An 11425-nucleotide genomic window follows, 5' to 3' on the forward strand; every position below is an offset into this window, starting at 1 on the left:
GGACTTCAGACGTCCTAAGTGTAAACTGCTAAATTGGGGGGAAGTAACCTGACAACATATATCAAGACTCTGTAACTTCATGACTCCTATCCATGCTAAGGAAAGAATTCAAGCCCAAAGGTCGTATGTATCAAGACGTATACTGGAACATCATCTACATACCAAATATTACACTCAGTCTTCTACGTGCCCAATAAAAGGAAGACAAATAGGTAAATTATAACTTCACATTAGAGTCTGATGTTGCCGTACTTAAGAGCACTGCCTGCGGCCTGGAGCCTGCCGGCTACCAGGACTCCTGACCTCTGTGAAAAAGCAAAATACAAATCTATATGTACAATTCTGGAAAAATAAGTAGGTAGAAAAGATAGAAGAACGAAACAACTCCAGAATGTTAATAGACTTTGTATAGTGAGGCAATGAGTGGTCTTTTATCCTTTAGGTATATTATTATATCATATTTTAAGTGTTTCATTATTACCATGGTTCCTATCACAAACACATATAATTCTAATGATGAAAAATCATTAACTTCAAGGTTTAATAAATGATAAAACTCAAGCATTTAAATATAAGATGGGTATTCTTTGAACTTCTCATTTTCCCAAATTTACAAAATGTTTCTCAAAATCAGTCATTTATTTTAAATTATTTTTTAAGATTTTATTTATTTATTTGACAGACAGAGATCACAAGTAGGCAGAGAGGCAGGCAGAGCGAGAGGGGAAAGCAGGCTTCCTGCAGAGCAGAGAGCCCGATGCGGGGCTCGATCCCAGGATCCTGGGATCATAACCTGAGCCGAAGGCAGAGGCTTTAACCCACTGAGCCACCCAGGCACCCCATCAGTCATTTATTTTAAAATATTATGGCATACTATAGAGATCCGACATCCTTTACCCGCTCCAGGTAAGTGAACAAACTGAAAAGGAATATACCGAATGAGGTACACGCTAGGCAATTGTAAGAGGAAGGAATATTTGCTTCCCTAATTTTCTAAAATCTGTACCAATCAGAGACAAAATGCAGCATGCAGAGCAGGTCAGCTATTTCTTTAAGGATGACTAACTTGTACAGAATGAAACAGAAGCAAGGTCTAGAAGCTATCTCCCCGGCCCTACCCCATGGTTCAGGCCTTCCTATCCCTTGACCCTGAGCCATGAATACTGACTTCACCTACCCCACACCCAAACCACCTCTATCCCTCTTCTTGCCCAACCTCAACATAACCCATTTGCACTGTGATTCACATCACTCTTCCAAGTTTCTTCTCAGGAGGTAGAGGAAGGTCATTAAGAATTATCTCCTAGCCAAGAGGTCAATAGGCCCAGACTTCCCTGTCTGAGAAGTGCAACAGGGAAGTGACAGCTTCAGAGAGAGAGGCCCAGGTGACAGCTGCCCCATCTACTTACGCTGAAAGACAACAGGCTAGTTCCTTGCCATGGTCCCTGTGAGTGCAGCCTCACAGTCAGCAAAATGAAAAACTGCTTTGAAACTAAGTCTGACAGAGGTGCAAATACAGTGGCTAATATTTATGATAAGTTCTTTGCTTTTATGATACCCTTATTTCTTGCAAGGTCTTCATCTGGTGAAAAGGCACATCGTGTACAATCCTTCTACCTGATGTGGAGCACAAGCTACAATGCCAGCTTGCCATGTGACGGCAGATAAGTCACTTCGTCTCTTTGTTCCTATAATACGGGATGTTTGGACTAAACTGTTCCTCAAACTTATTCTGGCTATAACAGGTCAGTACTCTATGGAAGCCTTTTTACAAAGCCTTAGTTACTGGGCTTCAAAACATAGGGCACAATAAATCCACGATTTTCTGTTATTGCTTGCTAACTCTCTTTCCCTTGAGTGCTTCTCACAGGATGAATTTAAAACTCTTCCGTTTACCAATGTGCTTTTCACATATACTAAGCCTTTAAGCCCAACTATAAGATCAAAATGTTAGTATTAAAAGCAAAAAACAAACAAACAAACAAACATTCATTTAACATTTTCACGGACAATTTTTAGCTATTAAAATATAGCTATAAGATTAAAATTTAAATAACCACTGTAATGTAGAATCAGTTTTAGGTAAAATCTATGCTAAGGAAAAAAGAAAGAGTTTTGAGAGGGAGATTGAGTGAGAGGAACAGAATGCATGGAGAGGGACACTAAAGAAAGATGTAGCGAAGAAAGGAAAGAAAGAAACTGTTTACCTTTAGATATTGTGGGAACAGACATTTTAAATCCGAATTACTAAAGTGCAGTTTAAGAACTATCATTTGTATTTGAAAAATAACAGCTGGTAAGTCAACTCTTGTCATTTTTATATCTATACGTAATGTCTACTAAATTCCCCAGACCACAAATTAATATCAGGTTTTCTTGAGTACACATGCTCAGCTCTGTCCCCAAACTCCCAGCATAAGTCACAAGCAGCTGCCTTATCTGCCAACCATGTCCTTGACTCCTCCACCTTGGCTACCTACACCACTGGCTGGTCTGCGTTTATCCAAGAGTCTGAGACTCCAATGACCAGTTCTGCTCTGTAGATCATGCTTGATACTGCACTCAGTGATAGGCCACTTCCTCCCGTTCCTGCAGTGGATAATAGTTTGCTTTCACACGAGATTAACCAGCTTTAGAGTGTCCTCACTCAGGACTTCTTCTTATGTGTTAACAGTAAATGTTCTCATCATTAAATATTTAGAAGCTGACTTCAGAGACAGTGGCCACAGAAGTGTATGATGACGCAGAACTGTGATCCATAAGAATTAGGAGATTTAAAAGGTTTATAACAGGGAGGCGGGGTGCCTGGGTGGCTCAGTCTGTTAAGTGTCTGCTTTTGGCTGGGGTCATGATCTCGGGGTCCTGGAATGGAGCCCTGCACCAAGCCCCACTTGGAGCCCTGCATCCAACTCCCTGCTCAGTGGGGAACCTGCTTCTCCCTCTCCCTTGTCTGCTCCCCCTGCTTGTGCTTTCTCTCTCTCTCTCTCTCTGTCAAATAGATAAATAAATTCTTTTAAAAAATAAAATAAAATAAAATAAAAATAAAAGGTTTAGCACGTGCCCAGACAAAGGACCCCCCCCGACCGCAAGGGCAATAGTCCACAGATATAAGTAAATGGAATGCATCCAGTTATATCTGGGTTAACTACATACAGATGTGTATGTGGAATGTGTTGAAATGTCTTATTACTTTCATAACACAGATGCCTTGCACCCTGAGAAGGCTGGCAGCAGTGGCTGGAGTAGAACTCCTAGCTCTTTATGGTGCCCCATGCCTCTCTACCTCCTTGCAAACTCCTGCAGACTCCTGGGTCTGCTGAGTGGGTCTCGCTATAGACCTTGCTAGACCTCTGTACTCTCATACCTGAAGCTTAGGAAATGGTTTTATGGCTTCCGTCAATGAGTACCTTAGCTTGGGCATTTGAGGTATAACTGAAGATCTGAGTCTCTACACATCTCTTACAACAGGAAAGGGTGAGTTAATTAAAAGCTTAACTAATTCTTCTCACCTGACTTCCACACTGCCTTTTATTGTGGCCTGGCTCCTAGCCAAGTCCTGCAGGGCAATGCACGGCCAAAGCCAGCTCCCCAGCTGCTGGGAAGTGTGGGGCCTGGATTGTTACACAGCAGCCAGATTATTGTATATTAAAAGCAAATAAGACTTTTAAATAGATAGCTGAGGCTTATTGACATGTTATCATTCTCTCAGCTTTTTACCACTACAAGCGTCTCCACTTGCAAAATGATCACTGTTCCCATCCACAATCATTAAAGCATGGGGTGGCTGTTTCACTCCCAAATACATTTTCCCAAAGCATTAAATTGATGCATTTTGCAAATAATAAATGCGAAATACCCTTGAAGCATTAGTGCAGAAAATACCATCATACAGTTCCACAAAAGGGGTAAGAGAGAAATTTTGCCCCGTTTGCAACCAACTAAACTTCTCAAAAATGTGTTGATTCTAAAAATAAAAGGATACCATCCTTGTAAAATAAGGAAAGGAAAAATTTTCTTCTTCTAGCTCTAATATCTTATTTTCTAGAAACCAAAAGAGAATCTACTCTCAATAAAGAGATAATGGATAGAGTACTGTTTTCATTGAGCTAAGAAATGTTTACAGTAAACATGCATAAACCTAAAATTCTCAAACAAATCAAAAAGTACCTTGACTGGAAAGCAAATGCACAGAGTTCAAAGGCAAAGTGCGATCTTTTCTTGAACATCTATGACAGTTATCTCATTTCTCCACTGGACTTTAAGAAATAATCGTGGTTTTCCAAAGCCAAAAAAGGCTCCAAAGAAAAGAAATTCTTCATTCTGTCTGTGTCAGTTCAGGGCATGCCTTGCAGGGGGAAGGGAGGAGTGCGTTGGTGTAAACCATTGTCTCAGGAAATATAAATTGTCACTTCACCTTCTCTACCATCACCATCTGTCCTTAACTGGGTGTCCCAACTCTCAACGTTTACTCATCACATTTTTCTGGGGCCTTTCTCCCCCAAAGTCTGTCAGTTTTGCAGGGATAAATCAAGTCTTTTATTCTCAGCATCTTTCAAAATACCTGAAACTCAAGAATAGTTTGTTAAACTAATGATTTAAGTGTTGCATTTACAAATTAGTATAGTGATTTCAGGACACCTGGTGTAAAAAAAAAAAGAAAAAGAAAAAGAAAAGAACTCATGGTATCATGGGGAAACAAGGTCTCATACCTCATTCAAACCATGAACACAGCAACGGAGTTCCCTAATACTGCCATTACCCCCAGAATATGCCTCCCCCTCAGAGTCCTATACAAAGCCCACACTAAGTATAAAGGAAACTAGAGTATTTTGAACACTCTTCATTTTCTAAATGCTGAATCCCAGCCTATCTGGAACATTCGAAACTGGGTTCTCATTCCCAGTGACCAACCCCTAGATCCTAGCCATCCAGCCTGTTTCTGATACCTGGTTCTGTGAGACATCGTGCGCCTATCTGACCAGTCCTATTTGGCTGTGCAGCCACTACCTACCCCTCAGCATGTGCCCCTGGTGCCAAGGCAGTATCTATTCCTCATTTCCCTAGGCGCACTATCACCACTCAGGACAGAAGAGAATGGGAAGTATTATATCTTCAATTTCCTCAAGAAATATAAGCTTACACCTAAAATACGAGTTAAAAGAAAAATCCGCACATGTCATTAATTTAAAAAAAAAAACCTGATAATTGAAACTAGAAATGATATTCTCAGCACATCACACTCTCTCTTCTGAGTCTCTTCAGGATCATCCTTGACACATACATGGGAACCTTCAAATAATCCATACATTAATATTATTAACAAGTAATTCTCCAGTGTGATAATGACTATTATCTTTTGAACTTTGTAGATAAACTAACTAAGAAAGACAAGATTATTTTCCTCCATTTTCAAAACAAAACAAGCAAACCCAGATAATATAACTTGGGACACATCAAACCCTTTTGTTATCATGGGTCCTATTTAACACCTTCTAAAATGGATTGGATTTGAAGTTACACACCATAAAAGGAAAGAAAGAGAACTAGTATGTTCTGAGCACCTAAAATGTGCTAAACACTGTGTCGGTAACTCAGATAATAATTAAAACAATGACGAAAACAGTACTGGTCTCATTTTAGGGATGAGAATAGTAAGACACAGTAAGATTACTTTTCTAAGATCACATAGCTAGGAAGTATTAAAATCTAAATTTGTTTAGAATTTGCACCCAGATCAAAGCCAAAGTATGCCATTTTTTTATAGTATGCTGATATGGGTATAATAACACCAGAAAGCACAAAATCAAATAAACAAGCAAACAAATAAATAAATAACAAAAAAATACAAGTTATAAGAGCCTAGAGAACAAGAAGATAAATATTCTGTATAGAGAAAAGAACTGATTGTATTTTTAGTCTTTATTTAAAGTCCAGTTAGTTGACATACAGTGTAATACTAGTTTCAGGTGTAAAATTCAGTGATTCAGCACTTTCATGCATTACCCGGTGCTCATGCCAAGTGCCCTCTTGAATCCCCATCACCTATTTAACCCATCCCCCCTCCCACCTCCCCTGTGGTAACCATCAGTTTGTTCTCTGTAGTTCAGAGTCTGTTTCTTGGTTTGCCACTTTATTTTTCTCCCCATAATTGTTTGTTTTGTTTCTTCAATTCCACAAATGAGTGCAATCCTATGGTATTTTTTTAAAAAGATTTTATTTATTCATTTGACAGACAGAGATCCCAAGCAGGCAGAGAGGCAGGCAGAGAGAGAGGAAGGGAAGCAGGCTCCCTGCTGAGCAGAGAGCCCGATGAGGGGCTCCATCCCAGGACCCTGGGATCATGACCAGAGCTGAAGGCAGAGGCTTTAAACCACTGAGCCACTCAGGCGCACCAATCCTATGGTATTTTAATCCACATCTTAAACTTGCACTATCAGCCAGGGCAAAAAAGGAAGTCCCAGGGGTAGGGCCCTCATTTATCTTCTAATAAAAAGACGACTGGCTTATGAAGAAGGAGAAACAGTTTACAAGTTCTGAAAGAGGATTCTTATGTAGGTCACAAACTGAGCTGCACACAGGAGAATCCATTTTCTCCAGATCAGTTATTCAGAGATGGCAGAGAGGACATTCACATAACTGCTTCTTACACGAACCCATTTCTATAACCAGGTGCAAGTAAACCCAGATAGTATGCTGCCAGCGTAATTGGAAAAAAATAATAATGCGGGGGGCCTGGGTGGCTCAGTCAGTTAAGCATCTGCCTTCGGCTCAGGTCCTGATCCCAGGGTCCTGAGATCAAGCCCCGAATCGGGTTCCCCAGCAGGAAATCTGCTTCTCGCTCTGCTGACTCCCCCACCCTGCCAATTGCTCAGGACATGCACATGTGAGTGCACTCTCTCTTTCAAACAAATGGATAAATCTTAAAAAAAAAAAAAAAAAGACAACCCCATGCAAAATTTTATCTTTCTCAAATTGGTAGATCTGACTCTTCCTATCTCATCTTATGTTCATTAGCAAAATGTCTTTCTTTTTTTTAAGATTTTATTTATTTATTTGACAGAGAAAGATCACAAGCAGGCAGAGAGGCAGGCAGAGAGAGAGGGAGAAGCAGGCTCCCTCCTGAGCAGAAAGCCCACTGCGGGGTTCAATCCCAGGACCCTGAGACCATACCTGAGCTGAAGACAGAGGCTTAATCCACTGAGCCACCCAGGCACCCTAGGAAAATGTCTTTCTGATAACAAGAAAGGGCTATGGCTTCTGCCAGAACAGCTGGTCATTCTTTAAGTCGTTTAACCTGTTAGTCAGTCAACAAATATTGATTAAGTGTCCACCACTGGTCAAATACAGTGTTAGGTACATGTAAAATCAACAGATGTGGCCCATTTCAGTGAAATTTATACTCTAGTGGAGGACACAAATCACCTAGTCACGCAAATATTTATATTCAAACCCCAGTAAGTCTTAGGAAGGCATCCCGTAGTGCTGGGAGCTAGTATCAGGGGGAAATGATCTAGGCTTGAGTAGAGGTGGAGAACAGGTTAAGAAATGCATCCCCTAAATTCCTCTAAAAGAAACGATTCGAGGTGCCTGGGTGGCTCAGTGGATTAAGCGTCTGCCTTCAGCTCAGGTCATGATCCCAGGGTCTTGGGATGGAGCCCCACATCGGGCTCCCTGCTCAGTGTGGAACCTGCCTCTCCCTTTCCCTCTGTCACTGCCCCTGTTTGTGCACTGTCTCTCTGTGCCAAATAAATAAACAAAATCTTTAAATGTTTTTTAAAAAATAAAACAAATGATTCCTAGATAGTGTTCCCTTCAAGTCAAGCATCTTGTTTAAATAAATTTCTTGTTTAAAAAAAGAAGAAGAAATGCATCCCTGAAAAGGTGGCATGTGAGCTGAGGTCTGGCTTGTTCCTGCTAAGCACGGAATTAGCCATCTCCATTCGTGGATTGGGCTCAGCAGCACATTGGAAACCATGACGTATGCAAAGAAACCTAACATATACACCTTTGAAGTTTCAGTTCAATTAGGCAAAAATCACATGTACACATGAGAAATGAATGGTACAAAAACACACGAGAGAGGCATCAAGTAAGTGGCACAGATAAATGGTGATGGGGAAAACGTTAAGGACTGGCATAACCCAGAAAGAGTTCTCAGTTAAGGTAGGACACAGCGTGGGCCCTACAACAATAGTTTTCTAATGTTTTGGATTAAAACTCACAATAAGAAATACATTTTGCACTGGGGACCAACAAAGGCATACAGACATAAAATAAAAACTAAAGTTTCATGAAACAAAACTTGCTCTCACAACATGTGGTCCAAATCAAATGTTTCTATTGTATTTTGTTTTTAAAATTTCTTCTTTATGTTACTCACAGCCCCCTAAACTGAGCCCCTTGCCCAACTAATGCATTACAACCTAATGTTTGAAATTTCTGTAACAGTAGGGAGTTCTGCACACAGTAAAGGTCTTTCACACAGATAAGAGGAAACCAAGAAGCGATTCTCATCTCCTATAAAAGTGGCCCAAGCAGACGTGACCTTTAATTCCTTCCCAGCACTTCTCCTGCTTCTCCTCATTTCCAGTCACGTAGCTACCTCAGCAATGAGGAATCCATACCGCATATTTACAATATAGCCTGGTCTGAGGGGTTATCCTCACCACTATCCTCTACCACTACTGGCAGGACCAACATGACTCTTGGTCCACACGTATGACGCTCCCTTACATGCGTAAGTGAAAATGGCTATCAGAGATATGACTGCATCAAAATTCCAGACAGACCCACATTTCAGCTGCTGAGGCCACACACAAGCAGAGGAAATTTACCCATGAATCCAGTACCTTTCTTCAGAGGTATCAGTTTAAGGCCCAATTCAGTTTTCCAAGATCAGTCCTTTTACAACTGTTCAGACCTCCAGTTACTAGAGATAGAAACAGACTTATCATCCAGAGGAACCTGCCAATTTTCCATGAATTCTAGTGCGATCCCTCATCAGTACCCACCAGTGGTGATAAACTTTCATCTAGGAAAGACACTGAATTCTTTAGCCACACCTACCTGAAATACTTAACTTTTATTAAGAATAGACTTAACAAAAAGACTCAAAAATCTGACCTATAGATCTGACCTAAGAGTGTGAGAAGAATAGCGCTCATCATCACCAGCTTTTAAATATTCACAGCCATTCCCCAGTTGTTTTTTTTTTTCAGGAAGAACTGCTTGTTTAAAAAATAAAATGTCAACTTGAACCAAAATAATAATCCGTCTGAATAACCTGAAACAGGTTAAGCAAGGCATCTATCACGTGTAGCGATACAAATTATGCAAATACATTTATTGAGTAGGTATTAAAAATTAAAACCAAAATTGATAAGTAAGTATTTCTCATTTTGCCCCACTCGTTTACACGCCTCTTTTAAAGAAAATCTGAAAGAATGGTCCTCTTCCTCCGCCGGTGGGCACAGCTGATGTTACCAATCCAGGAAGTACTAGAGAAATTCCTCTGCTGCTGTCGCTGTCACTGCCTTTCATAAGCACCTGCTAACCCATCCCTGTAGCAGCTCACCTATCCCAGCACCTCCTGTACTGCCTCCTCACCTAATCTGGCTCACTCTGGGGTTTTTCATTTGTTTGATGCTGTGTGTTGTAATGGGAAGAGTACTGATGCTAAAAAGAAGGCATTTGGGCCTCTAAAGCTACCCCAGAAAGGTGGTGTGTGGTCACCTCTATGCACTCTTCACCATACCCATTCCAAACGCCAGCAGCCCTGCTAGAAATTGTCATACAGGGCGCCTGGGTGGCTCAGTGGGTTAAAGCCTCTGCCTTCTGCTCAGGTCTGATTCCAGGGTCCTGGGATCGAGCCCCGCATCAGCAGGAAGCCTGCTTCTCCCTTTCTCTCTCTCTGCCTGCCTCTCTGCCTACTTGTGATCTCTGTCTGATAAATAAATAAAATCTTTAAAAAAAAGAAAAAAGAAAAAAGAAATTGTCATACAAGCGGGGGTAAGAGGGGCCCTCTGGCAGCCAGATCAAGAAAATTGTCTATGGGGTTTTCAGAATTAAAAGACCTCTTAAGAGATTCGACTCAGACCTGATTCTTCTTCCTCTCATGTCAAAGGGAGAGGTTAGGTAGCATTTACACTTTCACACTTCCGTACAAGGAACTGAGAGCAAGCTGCTCAGTCTATTTAAATCGTTGGGAGGGAACCGAAGCTCCTTCACTTGGGGATTACTGCGTTTGCTCTTACCCGCCCAGTGGTGGTAGGTCAGGGCTGGGAATGGCACGTTTGTCCAAGGGCATGGAGAGTTGTATTTCTCGGGTCCTCCGTGGGGTAATGTAACATTTACTTGAGGAAAGGTTGGGTCCTGAGAGGTGGCCTGGGAGTCAAATGAAGGCCCGTGATGCCCTCAGCGTGGGACTCAAGGCCCCGGCGCAGACGGGGCAGGCTTGGGCCGCTTCCCAGGTTTCGGGCCGCCGCCGCTCCAAGGGCCGAAGCGCCAAAGATCCGCCTGCTGGGCTTCCTGGGCCCAAGTAGGCCGCGAAGGCACCTCGGGCGCCTCTTCGCCCTGGTTTGGGGGAAAAGGCGACCAAGGCCGGAAGGCAGCGGTGCTGGTGCGAGGACGAAGCGGGGCCGCGCTTAGCCCGGGCGCGGGTGATGCCCGGGAGGCGGGGGCCGGGGCGCAGGCTAGAGGCACGGGCGTGGCTGCGGGGGGGAGGAGCAAGAGGGGGCGCGGGCCGCGAGGGGGGGACCGAGGCGACCCGCAAGTCCCCGCGGCCTGGGACGGGCCCCGGGGAAGGCCCTGGTCCCCGACTGACCTCCACCTCGCTGCGGATCAGGGATCGAGCCTGTAGCTTTCCAGGCTCGGGCCGGTCCCCGAGCGGTTTCCGGGGACCGCAACCAGGCTGCGCCTCCCCAATGCAATTTTGACCGGTGCGTCCCCGGTCGGCCGCCTAAGGCCACGGCAGGAGGGAGCAGAGGCCGAGAGAGAAAAAGGGAATGGGGTGGGGGAGGGGATCCGGAGCGAGGGAACGGTGTCATTTCCACCAACTGGGCTCCTTCCTGACCCAGCCGCTCATCTGTCACCGCTGTCTCATTCCCGTTATTTACATCTGTCTTTAGCATTCTAATTACTCGCTTTATTACTTTAGCCTGGAGGAATCCTGTAAAAAACAACGGAGATGAGGATCCTACCACACAATAAAACTACCCAAAATCCCCACTGCACATTATACAGAGCACTCGAGAATATTTGTGCTGTTATATGACCTCAATATGTCCTTAGATTGATCTTATTATATCTTTCTTTCTCCCTTCTCTTTCTCCATGTGCGAGTAATAAACTCTCTTAAGGTGTGGACGGCGAGAAGAAGCTGTTCAACAAATGATGAAAATGAGATTATTCCCAAAGAAGGAAGTAAA

General features: G+C 42.9%; 1 pseudogene; it reads right to left on the bottom strand.

The window, feature by feature from the left end:
- LOC116866504 overlaps positions 1-10306 on the bottom strand; it is a 37311-nt pseudogene extending 27005 nt beyond the window's left edge.
- Positions 10307-11425: the final 1119 nt, after the last annotated feature.

Source organism: Lontra canadensis, unplaced genomic scaffold (assembly GCF_010015895.1).
Source record: "Lontra canadensis isolate GAN:19392208 unplaced genomic scaffold, GSC_riverotter_1.0 scaffold10, whole genome shotgun sequence".
Classification (NCBI taxonomy): Eukaryota; Metazoa; Chordata; class Mammalia; order Carnivora; family Mustelidae; genus Lontra; species Lontra canadensis.